Here is a 21,044-nt window from a genome sequence, read left to right on the forward strand (position 1 = left end):
TTTCTGCCCTCCTCTCTCTTCTTCTGGGACTCCAATGACATGAATGGTAGATCTTTTCTTATTGTCCCACAGGTCCCAAAGAGTCTGTGGTTTTTTGTTTGTTTTCTTCAGTCCATTTTCTCTATTGTTCAGTTTGGGTACTTTCTATCAATCAATCTTCATTTACTGATTCTTGTGTCCCTCAATCCCGTTATTGAGACTGTTTAGTGAGTTTTTAATTTTGGTTATTGTATTTTTCAGCTCTAAAACATCCATTAGATTCCTCTTAATATCTTTTACTTCTTTGCTAAGATCCCACCCAGGATACAACATTACATTTCATTGTTATTTCTCAGGTTTCTCTTGGATGTGACAGCTTTTCCGACTTTCCTTGGTGTTGATGACCTTGGCAGTTTTGAGGAATCAGGTGTTTGGTACAGTGTCCTCACTGGGATTTTTCTGGTGTTTTCTCTTGATTAGATTGGAGTTATGGGTTTGGGGGACAAAGACCGTGATGGAGGTAAAGGGCCATTGTCATCACGTCCGGAGGGTACATACTATCAGCAAGCCTGATCACTTGATGTTGACCTTCATTGCCTGGCTGGGGTGGGGTCTGTCGGGCTCTTCCTGTGCAAAGCCATCTGCACTTCACCCCCCATCGCAAACTGTACTCTTCGGAAGGAAGTCACTGTGTACAGCTAATATAATTTGTTTCCTTTGTCCTTGTTTTGTTTTGTTTTTTGTTTCCTTTTTTTTTTTACACTTACATCATATCATGTTTTCCTCTTCCAAATTCTGGCTTATTAGAGGAATTAATCTTTTCTGGGCCCATATTTTTCCAAACATTTCATTTTGTTCACTACCCCAATAGAAAGCATTTATGCAGCAAAGATGAAAGGTATGATTCGAGAGACTATTTCTCTTAATAATTCCATGGACTCAAAACCACTGTCCTACCTCAGCCTTTAAATATTAGACTAGCCATTTTTAGGAAAAGCCAAAAAATCCTATGCAGCTGTAAGAACAATGGAATTCTTCTGAATGCTTCTGTTTGTTTCTGGGAAAGTTACCAGAAGAAATGGAATCATTTTCATTTTCTCTGGAAAGTTTTTTTTTTTTTTAAACGTTTATTTTTTGAGAGACAGTGTGTGAGCAGGAGAGGGGCAGAGAGAGAGGGGCACAGAGGATCTAAGCAGGCTCCGCGGCTAACGTGGGGCTTCAACTCATGAACCGCGAGACCATGACCTGAGCCAAAGTTGGACGCTCAACTCAATGGACTGAGCCACCCAGGTGCCCCTGGAAAGTTTATTTTAAAAGAAACTTGGATCTTACACATGACTTCCTCACGAATCTCCTAAATTCCAAAAAGGGAAGCACACCTGTTCATGTTGTATTTGTCCTCTTGACACGGAGAGGGCTATTTTCGGATGGCACAGGATGGCAGAACGGTCTGGGCTTTGTGTTGACTTCACAGCATGCAGAGACCTGTGACATTATCATCTTGAGTCCCCATATGTCCACGCCATAGGACCTGAAGCATAATGTTGCCCTTTTATATTCCTAAAGACCACCCTAAGTTTTGGTTCTGCTTTTATGACATATTTATCAGAACTGTAACTTGATGTTGAGTTTCTGGACACGAGTAATTATTAAGAGGAAATTCGACTTTTGCTACCAAATGGTTCCAGGAATACATCGCAGAGGAAAAGGGGGGCTGTCTAAAATGAGGTTATTGTTAGAATATGATCTGTATTCAGGAGGCCCTGCACAGTCCCTGGCATCATGGTAATCTGAGTGACTGTCACCGACTCCCACTTATCCACCTTAGTGGTTATATGAGAGTTTTGAAAAAGAGCGATGAGGCAGTAGCTTTAGCAGATAGGAAAACAACTTATAAAGAAAAATTGCTGGGGTGCCTGAGTGGCTCAGTTGGTTAAACGTCTGAACAGTTCGTGAGTTCGAGCTCCGAGTCAGGCAGGCTCTGCAGCCCGGAGCCTGGAAGCTTCCTCGGACTCTTTCTGCTCTTCCTCTACTCATGATGCGCTGTCTCTCTCTCTCAAAAATAAACATTAAAAAATTTTTTAATTAAAAAGATGGGGCGCCTGGGTGGCGCAGTCGGTTAAGCATCTGACTTCAGCCAGGTCACGATCTCGCGGTCCGTGAGTTCGAGCCCCGCGTCAGGCTCTGGGCTGATGGCTTGGAGCCTGGAGCCTGTTTCCGATTCTGTGTCTCCCTCTCTCTCTGCCCCTCCCCCGTTCATGCTCTGTCTCTCTCTGTCCCAAAAATAAAAAACGTTAAAAAAAAAAAGAAAAAAGAAAAATAGCTAAAATAATTACGTACCGGAGAAGGTGCACACATGAAATAGAGATTCAAGAAAAAGACCCACATTCAAACGGGAATTGAACCCTTAACAAAAGTAGCATTTCAAAATAGCCGAGACAAGGTAGTTTTGTGCTGAGAGGTGATGGGGGAAGGAGAGAGCCAGACCTTTATCTTGCTGGTCCTTACTTCACAGGAAATTTCACATGGAACCAAGATTTTATCATAAAACAATAAAACTCTGAAAGCACTGGCAAGAAGGATTAACATTTTAACAACTCTGGAGTGGGGTGGGTGTTTTAATGTGCAAAATTCAGAAGCCATAAAGTCAAAATGTAGTAATCTTCACGGGGTATTAACACAAACTCAAGACACAAATGACCAGTCTGGAAGGATGCTACAACACGACTGACACGCAAAGGGAGAATGCCTTCGATGAACGCAGAACTTCTGCAAAGGGACAAAGACAAAGATGAACAGAACCAAATGCAAGAGGCAGTGAACACAGGGAAAGATGCCTAACCTAAATGTCAATCACTTCTCACCCACTAGACTGAAATAAGTGAGAATTCCAGGGGTGAGAAGTTCAAGGCCACAGGGACCGGGCACCTTCCTGAGGCTGGGGTGCCATCTTCAGTACGTGACCCTCCTCCCCACTCCCAGGATGGCTGCTGCGCCTGAAGGTGGCACCCCAGGACCCTCGAGAAGAAAGGGGGGCGAGGCAGGCAGGGAAAAGGCAAAAGGTTTCTGCTCCAGCCCACCTGCCCCAATCCTTTAATGAGTTTTCATGGAAGCCTAGTTCCGCCTACAGCTCATTTGCCGGCTGCACAGGGGTACGGTAAAGTTACTTTCAACTTTCCTCATAGAAAATGCGTGAATCCTAGCTTACTCCTTGTGGATCTTCACACAGTGAACACATCCATTTGAACAGCATCCGGAACAGAGTACAAACAGCCTCCTTACATGTCCCCATGTGCTCCCTCTGAGTCACTAGAGGTTTTTTTTTCTTAAGTTTAATCTGAGAGAGAGAGAGAGCACGCACACGTGGGTGTGGGGAGGGGCTGAGAGAGAGAGAGAGAGAGAGAGAGAGAGAGAGAATTCCAAGTAGGCTCCAGCTGTCAGCAACAGAGCCCAACTCAGGCTCAAACTGACAAACCGTGAGATCATGACTTGAGCCAAAACCAAGAGTTGGATGCTTAACCGACTGAGTCACCCAAGCACCCCTAGCAGGTATTTTTAATGGGTACATTCTCAAGTGTGACCAAAATAGGGTTCATTAAAAAAGAGAAGGAGAATATAAGTAACCAGCCACCTGTCACACGCATCATTTTATAAATTCACCCAAAGGCCACTTTTGCCCTTTGAATTTCTCCCCAAGTCTTTCATTCTCCGTCTAAGACATGTTCTGGTTCTTTAAGAGAGAAAGGTTGGTATTTACATTTGCTGTGACCACGAGCAAGCTTGGCCCTGAAGCAGGAACTTTCTGCAGCAGTAGACTCGCAAGTGAATGCAGCGAGAAGGTGCCTGTGGGAGGATGACCTGGTCCCTGAGCATGGAGAGGTCTGTGAATATGGAGACTTTCCAGAAAACCATCAGGGACCCCATCCCACGACTGAGATGAATATGGGGATAATTTGCAATTCCACCTGTATCTTTAAAAAAATTTTTTTTTTAATGTTTATTTATTTTTGAGAGAGAGAGGGAGACACAGAATCCGAAGCAGCCTCCAGGCTCTGAGCTGTCAGCACAGAGCCCAATGCGGGGCTCGAACTCACGGACTGTGAGATCATGACCTGAGCTGAAGTCGCACACTTAACCGCCTGAGCCACCCAGGTGCCCCCCACCTGTATCTTTTAGAAGTGAGAAAACCCCAAAATAAATGTGACCAGATCTTAGATCAGAGGTCAGAATTTATTCAGTATTACAGTATCCGTATTGGAGAGAACACCTCATTATGAATGCAGGCAACTTTCACGACGGGGGGCGGGGGGGGGGCTCCCATCCTACTGAATGCTGGAACATTTCTCTTGCAGAGAATCCTGATCTGGGGAGGCGTCTGCCAGTATTCTAGTACCACACGGAATCAGCTCGTTCACAAACAACAGGAACTCTACAGACGCAATAAATGTGAGGGCTTTCAGGGAAGCAGAGCTCATTCAACGTCAGAGAATTCACACTGGAGAAAAACCACATGTGCGTAATGGCTGTGAAAATGCTTTGAGAAGCTCAGAGCTAATTAGACATCTGGGATCTCAGAGCAGGGAGGTGCTCTGCGAGCATAATGGGTGAGGGAGAGCCTTCAACCCGAGCTCCGTCCTTAGACGACGTCAGCTAGCTTGGTGGGGACATGAGTTGGTCACGTGTGATGAATATGGAGAACTATCTAGGGGAAGCACGGAGCGTATTGAACACGAGATCATTCATCCTTGGGAGAAAAGCCTGTGAGTATAATCAATGTGGAAAGTCATTTAGGGATCATGCAGCCTTTTCTTGTCACTGGAGAATTCACGGGAAAGACACTCTTGTGCTGTACAGACTGTGGGAGGGTGATTAATCCGTAATCAGGCTAATTCATACTGGAGAAAAAACCTTGATTACCAAGAGGGAAGAAAAGCCTTCAGTTCGTTTCCTTACTGGATTTCAGAGAAACCCTTGCAATGTACGGGGCAACTGGGGGTGGGGCGGGGAAGTCAGCATTTACTAAGTATATCACATTGAAGCATCAATCACATCAAAGGAGGGGGTTAAACTTTTCGTTTCATCCACTCCTGAGCTTCCATTCTTTTCTCTGATTATGTCAGGAATTGTTTTTGTCTTTAGTAACGTATTTTCCTAATAGTACCATTGCTTTTATATGCTTGGCTTATAATTCTACTAGGCATTCAGTACACTTCTGCTAAATGAATGAAGTAACACAGCAGACAAACACCAGGGTTGGCCTGGTTTTGGCCCCCGGTGGGGAGGATCCCTGCGGTACACAGGCTTAGTGGCACAACGAGGCTTAGCGGCACAATCTGCCGGTCACAAATTCGAATGTCATCGCGACACATCCGTGTTTGGGCCCCATTTATTCGATGACCTTCCATAGGCCACACCTCTACTACTGATGATCTGGAGATGCCAAACGGATGACTTCTTCAAGTTCTGAATGTCTGAGGAGGACGCCCCTTTATCTTTCTTGTGTATCTGGAACTGGAAATCGAAAGAGGAAGGCCTAAAGTTCTTGAGTTCAACTTCTTCTTGAATTCAGCTTCCCTTTCATAAGGGAAGGAAGGACCATACATTTTCTTGTGGTGTGTTGAAGAAGCACACCCCGGCCCCGGCCCCACGGCTCGATCAGAGTTGGGGCAGAAGAAAGTTTCATCTAGTTCTTAGCAGCCCACTGCTTCCTTCCTCTCAAGCTAACTCACATGATCCCCAGATGAAGCTCCAATGTTTCCTAAAGACATCCTTGCCTCTCACTATCTTTACTCTGCAACTGAGCAGAAGAGATTCAGGCCTTGTGCATTTCTGGCTCCTAGCTTTGCCGAGAAGACAGGAAGAAATGGTGGAGAAAAAGGGACAGGTGAAGAGACAGAGTGAAGAGCGTGGGGGGCAGGGGGGCAGCGCCCGCACACAGGGAAGGGCCACAATTCAGGCCACCTTGTTCCTCAGAGGATCTAAAATGCCAGTAGGGCTGGCAGGAGGGTTCGCTAAAATGCCTAGTTTCCCCCCAGTTTAGTTCCAGTTGCCATAAGCCCCTCCCAGCTAGTATTTGGCACTTAGAAAATCCTGCTGTGCACCCTGGCCTCCTGCAGAAGTGATCTGACCCACTGCCATTTGCCCGTTCAAGCTCGCTGCTCCCTCCATGTGCTTTCTATGGCTTTCTGGCCCATGCTTAGGGTCTCCCTCTCTCCCTCCACTGAACTTGTTCATCCCCAAATTCATCACTGAGCCCCATTTTAGAAGAAGACTCATCGCCATGTCTCTAGATCTTTCCTGAGTCTATCTTTCCTCATTTGTGTCCAACAGGCCCTGGGATTTGGGACTAAGTGCTAGAATTGCTCTATAGGCTGTGAGAAATCTTGACCTGTATTTCCTACCACGTAAGTACATTTTCCACTGGCTAAGTTTGGGGTGGGTTTCCATTTGGATCTAAACCAAGAACCATGGTGCTCAAAGGAGTTGATGACGGGCGGGTTCAGAAGGCTGCTATACTGGTTAAGAATGCCTTAGTTCCAAATAGCAGAAATCTTCTTAGAAAATAAGGACACTTAATTAATATATCAATAAGACTGGAAGTCGGTGGTTCCAGGATAGGTATAGTGGCTCAACGATATCATCAAGGACCCAGGCTCTTTTTGTCTGTCTGCTAGGCCAACCTTGGTATGTTGGCTTTTTCCTTTGGTCTGGTTGCCTCGGGGTCTCAAGATGGCGGCTACAGTCCTAAGTATCATGTCCTCTGACATCCATGTTCAAGGCAGGAAGGAGGGACAGGCCTCTTCACCATCCTCCCTTTAATCAAAAAGCAAATTTCTTCCCAGAAGGTCCTCAAGCCATTTCCTCATAATTTTTATTCGCAGAACTAAGTCACATGCCCACCTCAAAGCCACCTGACAGCCAAGGGAGTAAGTAATGGGCTTGCTGCCATAACACACACGGCCAGGCAGGGCCTGGGGACCAGAAGGCACTGGGGTGCCCTGGGGCTGGCTTCCTCCTCGGCCTCTCACAGGTCTCGGCTCTGCTCTGGCGAGTCCCTCCTTTCTCCCCTCACCAGTAACAGGCTCGTGGTTCCCTCCACGCTCAGTACGTTCTCTTGTGTCACAGCCTGTTTCTCTTCTATGTGCCGAGTTCTTCTTCAGTTTAATCCTGGCCAGCACATGGGTCCATCCAGGCCCTACTGGCCCTCACGACATCCTGTCACGCACTGTGACGATACTGTCTGATTTTTTGGTGCCAATGTCCCCAAAGGGGAATCTGATTGGTCTAACTGGCATTCCTCGAATTTTTGAGACAGCCAGGGGACTTCGAATGTCATTGGCCAGCCTCTACTGGGTCCTGGTCCGATGACCTGTGGGGGGGAAGGGGCGAGGAGCCAGGGTCATGTGATACAACACAGCCCCGAGGCAGCAGCGCCCCTGCAGAAGGGACGCAGGGCAAGGCCGGTTCGGTGGCACCAAAGAGCGTGGATCGCGGGTTTGCGGAGCCCGGAGCAACGCTGTGCGAAGATTCAGTCACTCTGTGAAGAGAGAGGCCACAAGGGAGAACACGGAAGCCCCGGACACAAGAGTGAAAAGGCCATTTTGGACATTTTGGCCCCACTCCGGTGGATGCCACACGAAGAGGAGGAGTCCAGCTGGCAGACAGAACCAAGGTCCCCGAACTCGGGCCACAGTCCGGCCACCTTAGCCAAATGCAGCCACCTGGGCCGCTCCAGCTGAGGCCCAGACACGGCTGCGCAGACCTAACTCGTTCCTGCTCTAGAGGCTCGGCCTGCTTCCCTGACTCGCAGCATCGAGAGCAGAATCATAGATTCTTGTGTCTGCGTGACTTGAGTGTCTCCCCAAATCCCCAAAGCAGAAATTCCAGTGACTGCCGGCAGGAAGTGGGAGGTCTCTCGCGAACGTGGCCGTCACTGGCATCGGGAGGTTCAGTACCTACTAGACTTGGTCTCTTAGAGGCCATTTTCTGGCTCTGACAGGCTGCAGAAGGGATTGTGGACCGAGGGCCACTTTGATGCGGCCACACAACAGGGGCAGAAAGCGGGCTGGCGATTCCAGTGACGCAAGGAACAATCCCACAACGGGCCACATAGAACCTTCAGGCACTGAGGGGCAGACCCGGATTTGAGCCTCTGCCCCTCCACTTAGCAGCTGCGTGCTGTTGGGTGAATTATTTAACCTAAGTTCCTTTCTTCATTCTAGCGCCAGGACAGGAACATCCTATTTCCCAGGGCTGTTGGGGGGTCACGAGAGACATTGTGCCTGAAGCCCTTGGCAGTGCGGGCACTAGATGCGGGGTGGCCGCTGTTACCCTGAGAGCCTCACGCTCGCGCCCAGTGTCTCCGAGGCCCAGTGAGGAGAACCGGCTGCTGAGCAAGCGACCAAGAGCCTGGCTTGGCCTTTCTGGAAGCGGGGCTCCATTGGTGTCCTCCACGGGGTGGGGGGCAGCAGGGAAACGGGGGGCCTTTACGTATCATGAAGCCCTTTATGGCTTTCTTTCTAGACCTAGTTTCTCGAGCGTTTTCTAGAAGCCTCTGGAGCAGCTTCGCCAGTTCCCCGGGGGCACTGAGCTTAGAGTCACCTGCCCCTCCAGCGCCCTGCACCCCCAATGCCTTCACTTGATTAGCCTTTTCCATCCCTTCTACCTGCCTGCATGAATTTCTATCCGGTCGAGCGCTGGGATGGTCATCAGGGGAGTAATTTGAAAGAGTACTCCAGAGACCCACTGGAAATCTGGAAATGACATTCCAGCTCCAAGCTTCCAAGCCTGGAGACCCCTGGCGGCGGCTGCGCTCCCGCCCCGGGACAATCGCGTGAGCGCAAAGGCCCCTGGCAACAGACAGAGGGGTGGCCGGCAAGGGCCCTCCCTTTCTTTTTCTTTCTCTCCTTAACCCTCAGTGGCGTGCTCACATCTCCACCGGCTTTGGGGTCCAGCAGTTTAGAAGCAGCCCGGGCTCCCAGGAGATGCGGGTTCCATGAGCACGGCCAGCATCTGGGACTAGCTCTTACGATCTGGCCAACAACATTTCTAACTTACTAGCTTTAAACGAAAGCAGAAGAGAGCTCCGAGGCTATACGAAACCCTGCATGTGCACACAGGGTTTGTCCCTTGTCCACGGGGGAGGCAGGGACTCTGCAGCTAACGAAAGAAAAGGGGCCCTGGGTGCGTTCTGTGCTTGGGACCCAGGCCTTCGCCATATGCCAAGGGGAGGAGGCACTCATTGGGGGCTGGGGGGCTCGGAGGAGGGGGTACTTCAGGACGGTCACTAACATCCGTTCTGTTACCTTCACGAACTCCCTGGCTGCCGGTAACTACGGGAGCACCTGCCCGCTCCATGCCAGGTGAAGCCTTACTACGTGCCAGGAGCTAAGCCAGGCACTGTGAACACAGAGCTGCTTCAGACATAGGCCTTGCCCTCAAAGAGCTACAAGTTCATATTGAGAACTGGTCCCTACGCCTGCCGTACTTAACCAGGACACTGCGCGGGCGGCTTCACGACCATACCCGTTTCTTGCTTGTTCCCTGCCTCCCCCTCCCAACGGCACGCCCAGGCAGCGGCGGAGGCAACGGGGATGAAGCAACGGCCAACTTCTGGGTATCGGGGCGAATGTGGCAAGGCTGCCTGGGGTTGGGGGGGCGGGGGGAAGGGGTGGCAGCAAGGACGAGGTCACCTTCCTCCTGCATGAGCCGGCCACCGTCCCAGAGAAGGCAGGCCACGTCTTCAGTCACAGGTGTGCCTCCACCCACGACCTCGCTGAGCGGCGAGCCCGTCCTCTTGGACCGTAGCGTCCACAGCCACAGCCAGTCTCCACCCCAAGTCCTGCGGTGCTCAGAGGAGCCACGGAGAATACCAAGGACGAGACGCGGTTCTTCCTCACAGAGTTTCCTTTAAGTCTGTTTGAGAAGGAGAAGGCCTAGAAAGGTCACGAAGGCCTAGAACACTGCGTGAGTGCTGGCTAGGGGGTTTTGTGGGCCGTGAATTCTTATGGAAGCACGGAGCGGGGAGTCTAACTGCAGGCCTGCAGAGTCCCGGGAGGGCTTCAGGGAAGAGGTGGGCTTTGGGCCAGGACAGGAGGGTGGGCAAATTCAGAGCACTGGGGAGGCCTGCACTCCGGGGGGACCCGTGACATGGGCCGTGACCACAGGCGCTCAGAATGCAGCTGGCCCATCACCCCCTCGCGAAAGAAAGGCTTCAAGCCGCAGCGCCTTCTCTCGCTCAGCCATCACCAGAGGAGACAGCCAGAGGCCGGGAGGTTGGTGCAGTCACAGAGCTTTGTTTCTTGGAAATGGGGACCTTGGTGTTTTGTTGTTTTTTTTTTAAGTTTATTTATTTTGACAGAGAGAGAGAGAGAGAGAGAGAGCGAGCGAGCACAAGCGGGGGAGGGGCAGAGAGAGAGGGGGAGAGAAGCCCAAGCAGCTCCCTGCTGTCAGCACGGACTCAACACGGGGCTCTCACACAACCGTGAGCTCATGACCTGAGCTGAAACCAAGAGTCAGACGCTTAACCGACTGAGCCACCCGGGTGCCCGCCCCATGGAAATGGGGACTTGTGACAGTTTCATTTCCTATGGTGTCATCACAGTATGAGGCCAGGACTGAGGACATCCTGTCGACTTCAACACTCAGCCTTCCTGCCACAGCAGAACCACGGGGCCACCCTCGAAGGGGGTGCTGCCGCTCCCGAGAGGCTTTACGCTGATAAAGGCATTGCTTTGGGAAACCACGAAGCCCAAACCTCGCTCTGCTGGGAGGATACGCGTGGCCGCGCATCTGGGCAGGATTCTGGCAGGATGTCAAAGAATTCGTACAGAGGAAATCTCTGACTATTATTATGAATAAGAGAAAATTTCCATTCATTTCCTAATCCACCCCACAGAGAGTCTCTGTGAATGGCAGCCACGGAGGAAAACCCTCAGGAGGAGGCGAGCAGCTCTCAGAGACGAGAAAGTCACAGGGGAGGGGCGCGCGGGACACATAGAGCCCAAGCCACGTCAGGCCAACCTCCCGAGTGTCACGCGGGAGAAACTGGCCTCTGCGAGCAGAGGAGCGATGCTCTGAGAAAGCACAGATCTCGCCCTACAGCAGATGAGCACTTCAGGAGCAAAATCTTTCAAATGCAGTGAATTGATGGCCATGATCATCTGAGGAGAAGTTAGCCTTTCTTCATCCCCCTAAGATCCTGGCTGGCGCTCCTCGGAATGAGGGAGCTCACAGGGGCCCACAGGGGGCTGCCGCACAGAAAATGTTCATATCAGAGAAAAGCACCATGAAAGGAATCTAGAGGGGCGCCTGGGGGGGTTCAGTTGGTTAAGCGTCCAACTTCGGCTCATGTCATGATCTCGAGGTCTGTGAGTTCGAGCCCCGAGTCGGGCTCTGTGCTGGCAGCTCAGAGCCTGGAGCCTGCGTCAGACTCTGTGTCTCCCTCCCTCTCTCTCTGCCTCTTCCCTGCTTGTGCTTTCTCCAAAATAAATAAATAAACATAAGAAAGAAAGAAAGAAAGAAAGAAAGAAAGAAAGAAAGAAAGAAAAAGAAAGGAAGGAAGGAACCTAGGGAAGGATTTGGCTGGAACTTGAACTTTTAGCCCCAGCGGTGGGCCCACAGACCATCTATCTGTAAGGAATGCAGACACCTGTAGGACTGTGTGCTCAGGGTCAGTCGCGCATGTGTCGTCCTTGGGGTCCACAACGCTGAGCAGAAGAGAAGAACCAGGGCTCTGGGGCTCCGTGTTTCTCCTTTCCACATGGCTGCGATGTTTCCTCATCGCCCCTCCTCCTTCCTGGCCATTCAGTCAAGGGTGGTGCCACCTTTTCTGTTCTTGCCGTGGCCTCATGAGGGTGTGGCTGGCAGCCTGCCTTCACATAAGCCCCACCTGTCCCTGGTGTCATCCGGCAGGCAGGAGGCCACTCGTCCACTGGTGACTATCATCACATGTACCACCACCGGTGAATGCATCCCAGAGGCGCTGCTGTGACTGGTTCACTCGTCCCTCCACCCGTCCAGGCACACCACAGGCACCCTTTCTGCATCCTGTCTGTGCTGCGCCTGGTGCTATTACCCGTGCTGGGGATAAAGGACACGGGACGGGGAGGTGTCAGTGACAAGCGGTGTGGGTGACCGTGGGGAAAGGAGAAGGGAATCGGGAAAAGGGTAGTGCCTCGGAGATAGCGGGGGGGGGGGGGGGGGGATGCCTCGGGAGACGGAGGCACAGGTCTGACTTCCTGACTGCCGGCCGCCGGCCAGGCTAGCATTCGACTTCTCGGAGCAGCCCTGCAAGCCCGGTACCGTCAGCACCACCTTGTAAATAAGGAAAATGAGGCACGGGCACAGCCGGGAAGTGGCAGAGCCGGGTCTGACACCAGGGGTGTCCCGCTCCTCGCGCCTCTGTCTCCCCGCCACCACAGGCAGTCAGCTGCCCTTCAGCACTGCATCTTCCTCGGGCTGCGTTTCCACAGACACAGGGGACCGGAGCGGTACCTGGTGACCTGGGGGGAGGGGGATGGAAGGAGGGACGAGGACTGGCGTCCGCAGACTCTACTTCAGGGAACAGGGAAAGGCACACTCGCTCACTCCTTCATCCATCCAGCGAACTCGTACGGAGCCCCACGGAGCCCCAGGCGCCGGGGATGCCAGTGAGCAAGACGGACGTGGCCCCGGCCCTCACGTTGCTTCCGTTCGTTCTAGGGGGCGGTGGACGATCCAGCACGCTATGGGTTTTGGAAGGGAAGCACGCGGAAGCACAGAGGAGAATCGCGTAGCCCAGACTCGCAGGGCCGAGAGCGACTTCTGGGAAGAAGCAACGGGCCGGCCAAGACCCGAAAGAGGAAGCATCAGCCTGGGGTGCAGAGAGGAACACGCGGGAAGGTGTGCCGTGCGATGGAGCAGAGGCAGAGGGGCGCGAAGGCCGCCAGCGTAGTGTGTGCGAGCCGACAGCGCGGGAGGACGGAGGACGATGGGAAACCGTGAAGGGGGGTAAGCGTGGAGATGACCCCAGGAGGCTGGTGGTTCACCCCTTTCCTGGGCGGCCCCAGGCTGCGACAGCGAGGAGAGCGCTGTCCGAGGATTCCGAGGATTCAGGCAGATGTGGCGAAACAGTGACTTCTCTCCTTCTGCCCCTCGTGGACCAAGAAGGTTTCCAAGAGATGCAGTGAGCAGTAGGAGCCATAAATCGAGGACTGACTGCGGTGCCTTCGACGGGAGCCGGCAGCTGCCAGCTCTGGACCCGAGCAGAAAGCACAGGACGTGCATGAGCAAACACCCCCCTCCTGTGGCCGAGAGAGGTATTGCCATCGTCCTGTCTTGGTTCCCACCCTGAAAGGCAGGTAAGGTGAAGTCCCGGAGGCAGGTAGCTGTGGCCCCCAGGAAGTTCCCCGCCTGTTTTTTGCCCTTTTTTTAGAGAAATCTGAATACTGGACAAAATGTGTATGGAGGCTTAGAAACAAATGCTGCAAGGGCAGTCAATGTTACAGATGACTAATTTTCTTCTTTTCTTCATTTTGTTCAGATGTATTTAACATTTTCTGTCACAGGGGCGCCTGGGTGGCTGTCGGTTAAGTGTCCGACTTCAGCTCAGGTCATGATCTCACGGCTCAAGCGCCGCGTCGGGCTCTGTGCTGACAGCTCAGAGCCTGAAGCCTGTTTCAGATTCTGTGTCTCCCTCTCTCTCTGCCCCTCCCCTACGCTTGCTCTCTCTCTCTCAAAAATAAATAAAGATTAAAAAAATAAAAATAAAAAGTTCTGTTACAGACATGTATTACTTTTGTTGAGAAGAGAGTAAGTGTATTATCACTTTTTTGAAAAGGCAGAAGGACAGAAAAGAGAAAAGTGGCCCAAGAGGGGGCTGAAGTGGAGACTGGGTGGCCGAGGTGACAGCGGAGCGGCTGGGTGACAAGCCGCTGCCCAGGCCAGCTCCCTGTGCCCTTCCACGCCCGGGGAGCACTAACCCGGCCGGCTGCAGGGCCACACCGAAGCCCGTGTTTGGGGACGGGGCCTCCTGAAGGAGTGGCCGACTTGGAGTGGTCCAGGGTCCTCTCCCGTGCGGGCTGATGCCGACTGAGGGCTGGGTCTGCCCAGAAACTGTGGCCACGCATGTTCCATGTATGGGGTCTCTGCACAACATTTCTGACTCGGAACAAGGCACTCACCTGGCCTGCAGTGTGGGTCACTTTTGTCACTGTCATGGCTGCTGCTTCTCTCTCCTGCTTGAAATTCTTTTTTTGGGCGGGGCAGCTACTTGGCCTCCCATCTGAAGGTTCCCTAATGCTGGTCTAAGGTACTGGAACATTCCGAGGTGTCTCCCAGCTCTGGTACCTGTGAAGTCACCTGTGGGTTCTGCTTTCAGCAAGTTCCCGACATGAGCTGAACGCCTCGTCCTTACTCCTCGGGCCACCGTCTGTAATTATCTGTGGAAAATCCAAATATTACCTGTTTGCTCTGCAGAGAAAGGCCGTGGAAGTAAAACACACACCTGCCATGGGGGATGGATTGAATAAATGATGACATATGATACAGCAATGATAAAGTTATAGAAAATTACTGATCATCCATTTTTTTCTTCCAAATTTTTATTTAAGTTCCAGTTAGTTAATGATCATATATTTTTTTATATTTTAATTAAAAAATTTTTTTTAACGTTTATTTATTTTTGACAGTGAGAGAGCAGAGAAAGAGAGAGGGAGACACAGAATCCAAAGCAGGCTCCAGGCTCCTAGCTGTCAGCACAGAGCCCAATGCGGGGCTCGAACCCATAAACCGTGAGATCATGACTTGAGCCAAAGTTGGATGCTCAACCGATGGAGCCACCCTGGGGCCCCAATCATGTATTTTTTAAAAAGGTTATGAGGGGACCCTGGGGGGCTCAGTCAGTTAAGCGTCTTGACTTCGGCTCAGGTCATGATCTCATCTGGAGACCCAGGGGCCTCTTGTACCACCGAGTGACGACCATTAGATGCCTGACCCTAGAAAGGTCCCGAGGGTCAGGGAGGAGTCGCTGGGGTGCCAAGGAGGCCGGGAGGTCACTTGGGGACACAGACCAGCAGCTGCTTACCAGCCAGTCCACAAGCATTTCAATACCTGAACACCCCCCATCCATCCATTCTGGTGGGCACCAGAGGAATGTCATGCGGGAGTCTGGCCTCCTCTAATACCGTGTCCCACGGATCCCAATGGTGACAGGAGACTCTAGAAGCTGTCCAGTGTGTCACTTATTTCAGTGTGGGAGCTTTTCAATCAAACCACACTTCCACAGGACGGGGCGTGATGTTCTCCTGACGTGGGCGTCCACGGACGTGTCCAAATCTGTGAAGTCCCCTCTCCGTCCCTCCTGCTCAGGCAAAGATCAGGACGCGCGGCCGATTGAAAGCAGCAGCCCCCTAGCGGTGGTATTTGGCTTTGCAATGAGCACTTAACAGTCCCGGTACAAAGCAACGTGCTGAGTTCTGAGAATTCGGGGCAAATGAACGGTGATGTCATGACTCTTCTCTGAAGTAAGGGACAGGAGTGCGTCCAGCCCCTCCACCCTGCCTGCTTCTCCTTCTGGCTGGGATGGATGCTTTGTTGGGTCGTTCTCTTTGATTCCCAGCTGCCTGCCTTTCACCAGAGCAGGCCTCCCTTCCATACACCCAGGGTGGCTGGATCTGCTGGGTTCCCTTCAAATGTTGAGTAGAGGCTACATGATGGAAAGAAGAAAGGTGCTATTACCGTCAATAAAGGTCTCCATGAGCCATACCATGGAGTGCCGTGTAGCTAAAATGCTACCACACCAGAATTCAAAACAGCCCGATAGCGTGTCCGTCGTAACTCTTCAGGAAATGGAAGGCCATGCCGCTGTGGTTGGGGCACTGGGGGATGACCTGACATTCTCTGCTGTGCTCCAATGACCTCAGGACCTCGCTGAGTCCTGAACTTAAGGTCTCATGCCAGGTGGATGATCACACTCAACTCCCAGCACAGGTCTGGACGCTGTGTGTTTTGTCCTGCTTTTCAACACAGGAGTGCCCAGGAAAAACATCAAAGACTCTGACCTGCTCCCCAGGGGATGCCGCCTCCTACCACTGGCGCGGAGCTCCCAAGATCCACGTTCGAACTGGGGCTCAAGTGTGCTGATTCCCCTGCTGGGCGTGGGGAGCCGTCTCCCCCTGGCAAACCTCCTGTCCTGGAGACCAGTAAGAAGAGTGGGAGCTCTAAAGGAAATAAAGGTAGTTACTTGCTTTTCTTTTTTTTTTTTTTAAGAGAATGTTTTGTTAGACCTTTTCCTCCAGTGTATTTTTTAAAAAAGATTTTATTTATCTCCACGCCCAACACGGGGCTTGAACTTACAATGCCGAGATCAAGAGTCACACGTTTTCCAACTGAGCCAGCCAGGCACCCCTCTTTTTAATTTTTTTAATGTTTATTTTTGAGAGAGAGACACACACACATACAGAGCATGAGTGGGGTAGGGGGAGAGAGAGGGAGACACAGAATCTGAAGCAGGCTCCAGGCTCCAGGCTCCAAGCTGGCAGCACAGAGCCCGACATGGGGCTCAAACTCATGAACTGCAAGATCATGACCTGAGCCAAAGTCGGATACTTAACTGACTGAGCCACCCAGGCGCCCCCCAGAAGCTCCAGTTTTTCTGAATCCAACCTAACTTCTCCCCAGTGGCTTCTAGTTGAGCTGAGCAGTTCTCACTCAGGGTTTCTTACGAGGGTGAAGCCAAGGCGTCTGCTGAGCTGGAGAATTTTCCAAACTTTGCATTTAGTTGTCTCCAGAGATAACAAGTTTTCTAAAAACAGTCTTTGCTGGCCTTTCAGCAAGAAGGTATACAGAAGGGATACGGTGAAGTCCTTCCTTTGAAGTTTCAAGAACACAGCGGCTAAGGAGCTCCGGGATTGGGCAGCTCAGCCAGAAATGTGAAACATGCACGTGACTGTGTATTGTGATAGAAGAATATGTCTTTTAGTTTCCATAGAGAATGATTCGAATTTCAGTGGTTTAAATAATGACTTAAACGATGCACATCTTGGTAAGAATGAGAATCAGAATGTCAGGAAAAACAAACAAACAAACCTAGGAAATGATCCTATGTTTCATTCCATCAAGTGATTGAACTTGATCCTCAAAGGTACCAGGAAGAGAGAAGAGGAACACAGAGACACGGTGTAGGGTCAAAACAGACGTGGCCTTCATTTTCTTTTGGAAGACCTATCCCTCCCTATCTTCCGAAGTTAGTTCTCTCGTCTACCTGCTGGCCTGGGTCATTTTCTCACTGGAACCCTCCACACGACTCCCACCTCCTCTTGGTCGCCCAGGAGTGCCCTCCCCGCCCCAGCCCTACTGCCTCTGGGCAGAATGGCCAAGAACTGCTCAAGCACCAGCAGCTCCAGGATGGGCAACTTGCAGACTGTCCCTGTGTCCTCAGCCACTGGCGGGGGCTAGAGCCATCGCAGAATCGGGTGGGGTCCCAAGCCTCCCGGGTCTAGAACTCTCTGAAGTGCGGACAGGCCAGCTCCTGGCTGGGAGGCTGATTACCTGGCAGCATAGTCTTTCCCCTACGAGTGGTCCTCTGCTTCCACCTTCATGGTCAGAATTCTGTCCTGCTTCTGAAGGATCCCGAGGCACTGGGACACAGCCCCCCCGTCACTGCTGTGGTCATTCTTGACTGGAGAAGTCCCCAAGGAGGCTCAGTTGTGCCGTGGGAGGGTTCGTTTCAGACAAACTCTCCCTGAGCGTCTTATTTAAGAAACTTTCTGAAACACAGTAGAATTAAATAAAACCCCTTGATTATGGTCCTTTTCAATATCACTACAGAGAATAAAACAGTACGACACCCTCTCTAGTATCCCTCACCCAGTTTTCATAGCTCTTTATTTTCTGCCATTCTTGTCTACCCTCGCTGGCCACACTGGGTGTCTTTCAAGCAAATCTCAGACATCATTTAACTCGTAAAATCTGCAGTATGTATCTCTAAGACACTTTTCCTTTCTAAAGCATTACCCTAACAAGCTGAACTTTTTAAACAGTAACTCATATCGCCCATCAATGTTCACATTTCCCGGATTTTTAAAAATTGCACAATTGGTTGTTAGACCCATGATCCGAATAAAGTTTAGAGGTTGCATTTGGCTGATGAGTCTCATCTATAGGTCCACTTCCCTCTTTTTTTAAAAAAATTATTTTTTAATCTTGTAATTTGTTAAAAGAGTTTCAGCTGCCTGTTCTTACAACGAAATGCCACTTAACAGACGTTTGGGCGCCAGTTCTGTGCCAGGTACGGCGCTCCGTGCTCGAAAGGGAAGCGTGAGCACACAGACAAGGGCCTGACCCTCGCTCTGGGGCAAATCGTGGACTCTCTCTGGGCTTCGGTCCCTCCTTCTCTAGCAGAAGAGACTGAACTAACTGCTCCCCCGAGGCCACGCTCTCATGCCGCTCTCATCGCTACGACCCACTGCGCGACCCTCCGCACCACGTCTGACAGCTACCTTCCCCTGAGCCAGGGCCGACACCCCGCCTTGCGGCCGCCCTCTGCCTGGGCTCCCGAAAGCCGAGGCAAAGCCTTCTCTGTCGGAAGGGCGGGTGTGGCTGCGACCCCCGAGCTCTCTCCGACCGCGGAGGCGAGTAACGGTCGCAGCTCGGACCTCGCGCACTGGCCCGGTTCCCCCCCGCCCCAACTACAATTCCCAGAGGCCTCTTCGGCGAGCCGTTCACCGCGGAGACGGGCCGGGCTCGTGGGCTCTACAACCGTCGACGGTCTGGGCCTGAGAAACAGTCCCCACAGCTTCCAAACAGACAGGTCACGTGTCCCTGCCACCCAGGCCTTGGTCTTGGGTCCGAGGAGACGGAGCCCTTACGCCGGAGAGAGGCCATGGAAAGACAGAACTACAGTTCCCAGAGGGCCCCGGGTGCACTCCGCTTCCGGTCGCGCGGCACCGAACCGGTAGCACCGAACTGTTACTAAAGGAGACAAACCCCGAGTATTTGAGGTCCTGAAGCCCGTGGACAGAGGAGCGAGAGACAGAGAAGAGGGACAGAGGAGGAAAGGGAGGGAGCACATCCCCGCCTGTTTACCTTTTCCACGGACGCTCAGGGCCGGAGCGAGCCTCGCACAGCCCTCCGGGAAATGCAGGCGACGCCGCACTAAGGCCTATGGGAACCGTAGTCATTGATTAACTGTCACTACGTCGAGCACCTGCGAAAAACCCGGCAAGCTGAACGTAGTGGCAGAGGGAGGCTTGAGTCGCCTTCTTCCTTCTTGTCCACCCAAACACAAAATTTACCTCCTACACAGTTACAGAACCTGTCCCGTTTTCAATGCCGTATTTCAGACATTCCGCATTTCCTCGTCGACCTGCCCCCAGTCATGTTCCCCTAAGTCTACTCTCTACGGCCACCAAAATAATTGTCCCTGTTCTGCTTAGGGCTCTTCAGCAGCTAATAGAATCAAGTCCGGGTCCATGCTCCTTGACCGACATATATATTTGACCTAACTTACTGTCTTACGCTAGCTTCCTCATATGTAAGAACCATTCTTTTTAGGGGGCGCCTGGGTGGCTCAGTCTGTTGAGCCTCCAATTCTTGATTTCGGTTCAGGTCATGATCCCAGGATCATAGGATCGAGTCCCGTGTGGGGGCCTGCTTAAGATTCTTTCTCTCCTTCTGCCCCTCTCCCCTGCTCGTGCTCTCTCTCTCTCTCTCTCTCAAAAAAAGGACCATTCTATTTAGATTGTTCATCTCATTTGTGATTGATACCTTAAAACCATTGTCACTGCTTTTTTTTTTAAGTTTGTATATTTATTTTGAGAGAGAGAGGGAGAGAGGAATCCCAAGCAGGCTCTGAGCTGTTAGCCTGGAGCTGGATGCAGGGTTCTAACCCACGAACCCTTAGGTCATTACCTGAGCCGAAACCAAGAGTTAGAGGCTTAACAGACTGAGCCACCCAGGCGCCCTGTCATTATTATTATTTTTTTAATGTAAAGCACAACTTCCTGCTTTTAACCGTTGTACCCCCCCAAAAAGGGTACTAAATTCCAAGTGTAGTTGGATTTGCAAAATATTCTTGAAATGTACTTGAAATAGGTTTCTATAAGTAGAAACCAAGTCACTAAATACTTTGATAAAATCAGAATTTTATTCCTCTGGACAAAATATTTCATTACATGATATGGGTAACACACACGTGGGTGTTTTCCAGGCCTCGTAAAGTCACACACAAGAGGGAAAAAAGGATAGTTCTGTATAAACTCCACAAAACTCCAGTTAGACAAAATGCAACATAGGTGAGTTATTTTTATTTTACATAGGACTTTGAACGTCCGAAAACTAAAATTATGCTCCCATCCAAAGACCTGCTTAAGCGTGAGGTAAATCTGCACTGAGGCTTTAGAGGAAGGAGGCATACTTTTTAAAGCTATCAGGAGGCCTAGATACGAATGAACCGTAGAGTGTAGGAAGACAGATGAGGTGTTGCTCACATCAAAGCACTGAGAACTTTCCTTTTGAAGTGGGAATACTTGGCAGACACAACATTTCCATTGGCTTTTAACTTTGGTAGGAAGAATGGCCGGTATCATAAATGTAGAGAATTATTTAACTGATAAAGCAGTTTCGAAGTCACATCAAAAACATGTAATCTGTTACCGTTTCAAAAGCAGAGGAGCTTCCTCCCTCCTCGCTAATTTAATTCCTTTGGATTTGGTTTTTAAAACGGGATCCTTCATTTGTTGCTTGAGGAAAGAACACATCTGTTGAGAAAGTATCAGCCAAGGCCAAGATAGTACCAACCATCAGGTGGGGAAGGCTAAAGTCAAGACCTAGAACACATAGTTCAGCATAATTTTAAGTGGTACAAACAGATACTTTAAAAAAAAATTTTTTTTTCAACGTTTATTTATTTTTTGGGACAGAGAGAGACAGAGCATGAACGGGGGAGGGGCAGAGAGAGAGGGAGACACAGAATCGGAAACAGGCTCCAGGCTCTGAGCCATCAGCCCAGAGCCCGACGCGGGGCTCGAACTCACGGACCGCGAGATCGTGACCTGGCTGAAGTCGGACGCTTAACCGACTGCGCC

At 51.1% G+C, this 21,044-nt stretch overlaps 1 long non-coding RNA gene across 2 annotated transcripts; it reads right to left on the bottom strand.

The window, feature by feature from the left end:
- Positions 1 to 1,437: 1,437 nt before the first annotated feature.
- LOC125154680 (uncharacterized) lies at positions 1,438 to 18,632 on the bottom strand. 2 transcript variants are annotated; one of them, XR_007147876.1, is made up of 4 exons: positions 18,459 to 18,632; positions 17,509 to 17,726; positions 14,142 to 14,399; positions 1,438 to 1,510 (listed from the first exon to the last, which is right to left on the bottom strand). It is a non-coding gene; the product is annotated as an uncharacterized LOC125154680 (long non-coding RNA). The 2 variants fall into 2 exon arrangements; XR_007147875.1 differs by lacking the exon at positions 1,438 to 1,510 and adding an exon at positions 9,677 to 9,894.
- Positions 18,633 to 21,044: the final 2,412 nt, after the last annotated feature.

This window comes from Prionailurus viverrinus, chromosome E3, assembly GCF_022837055.1.
Source record: "Prionailurus viverrinus isolate Anna chromosome E3, UM_Priviv_1.0, whole genome shotgun sequence".
Lineage (NCBI taxonomy): Eukaryota > Metazoa > Chordata > Mammalia > Carnivora > Felidae > Prionailurus > Prionailurus viverrinus.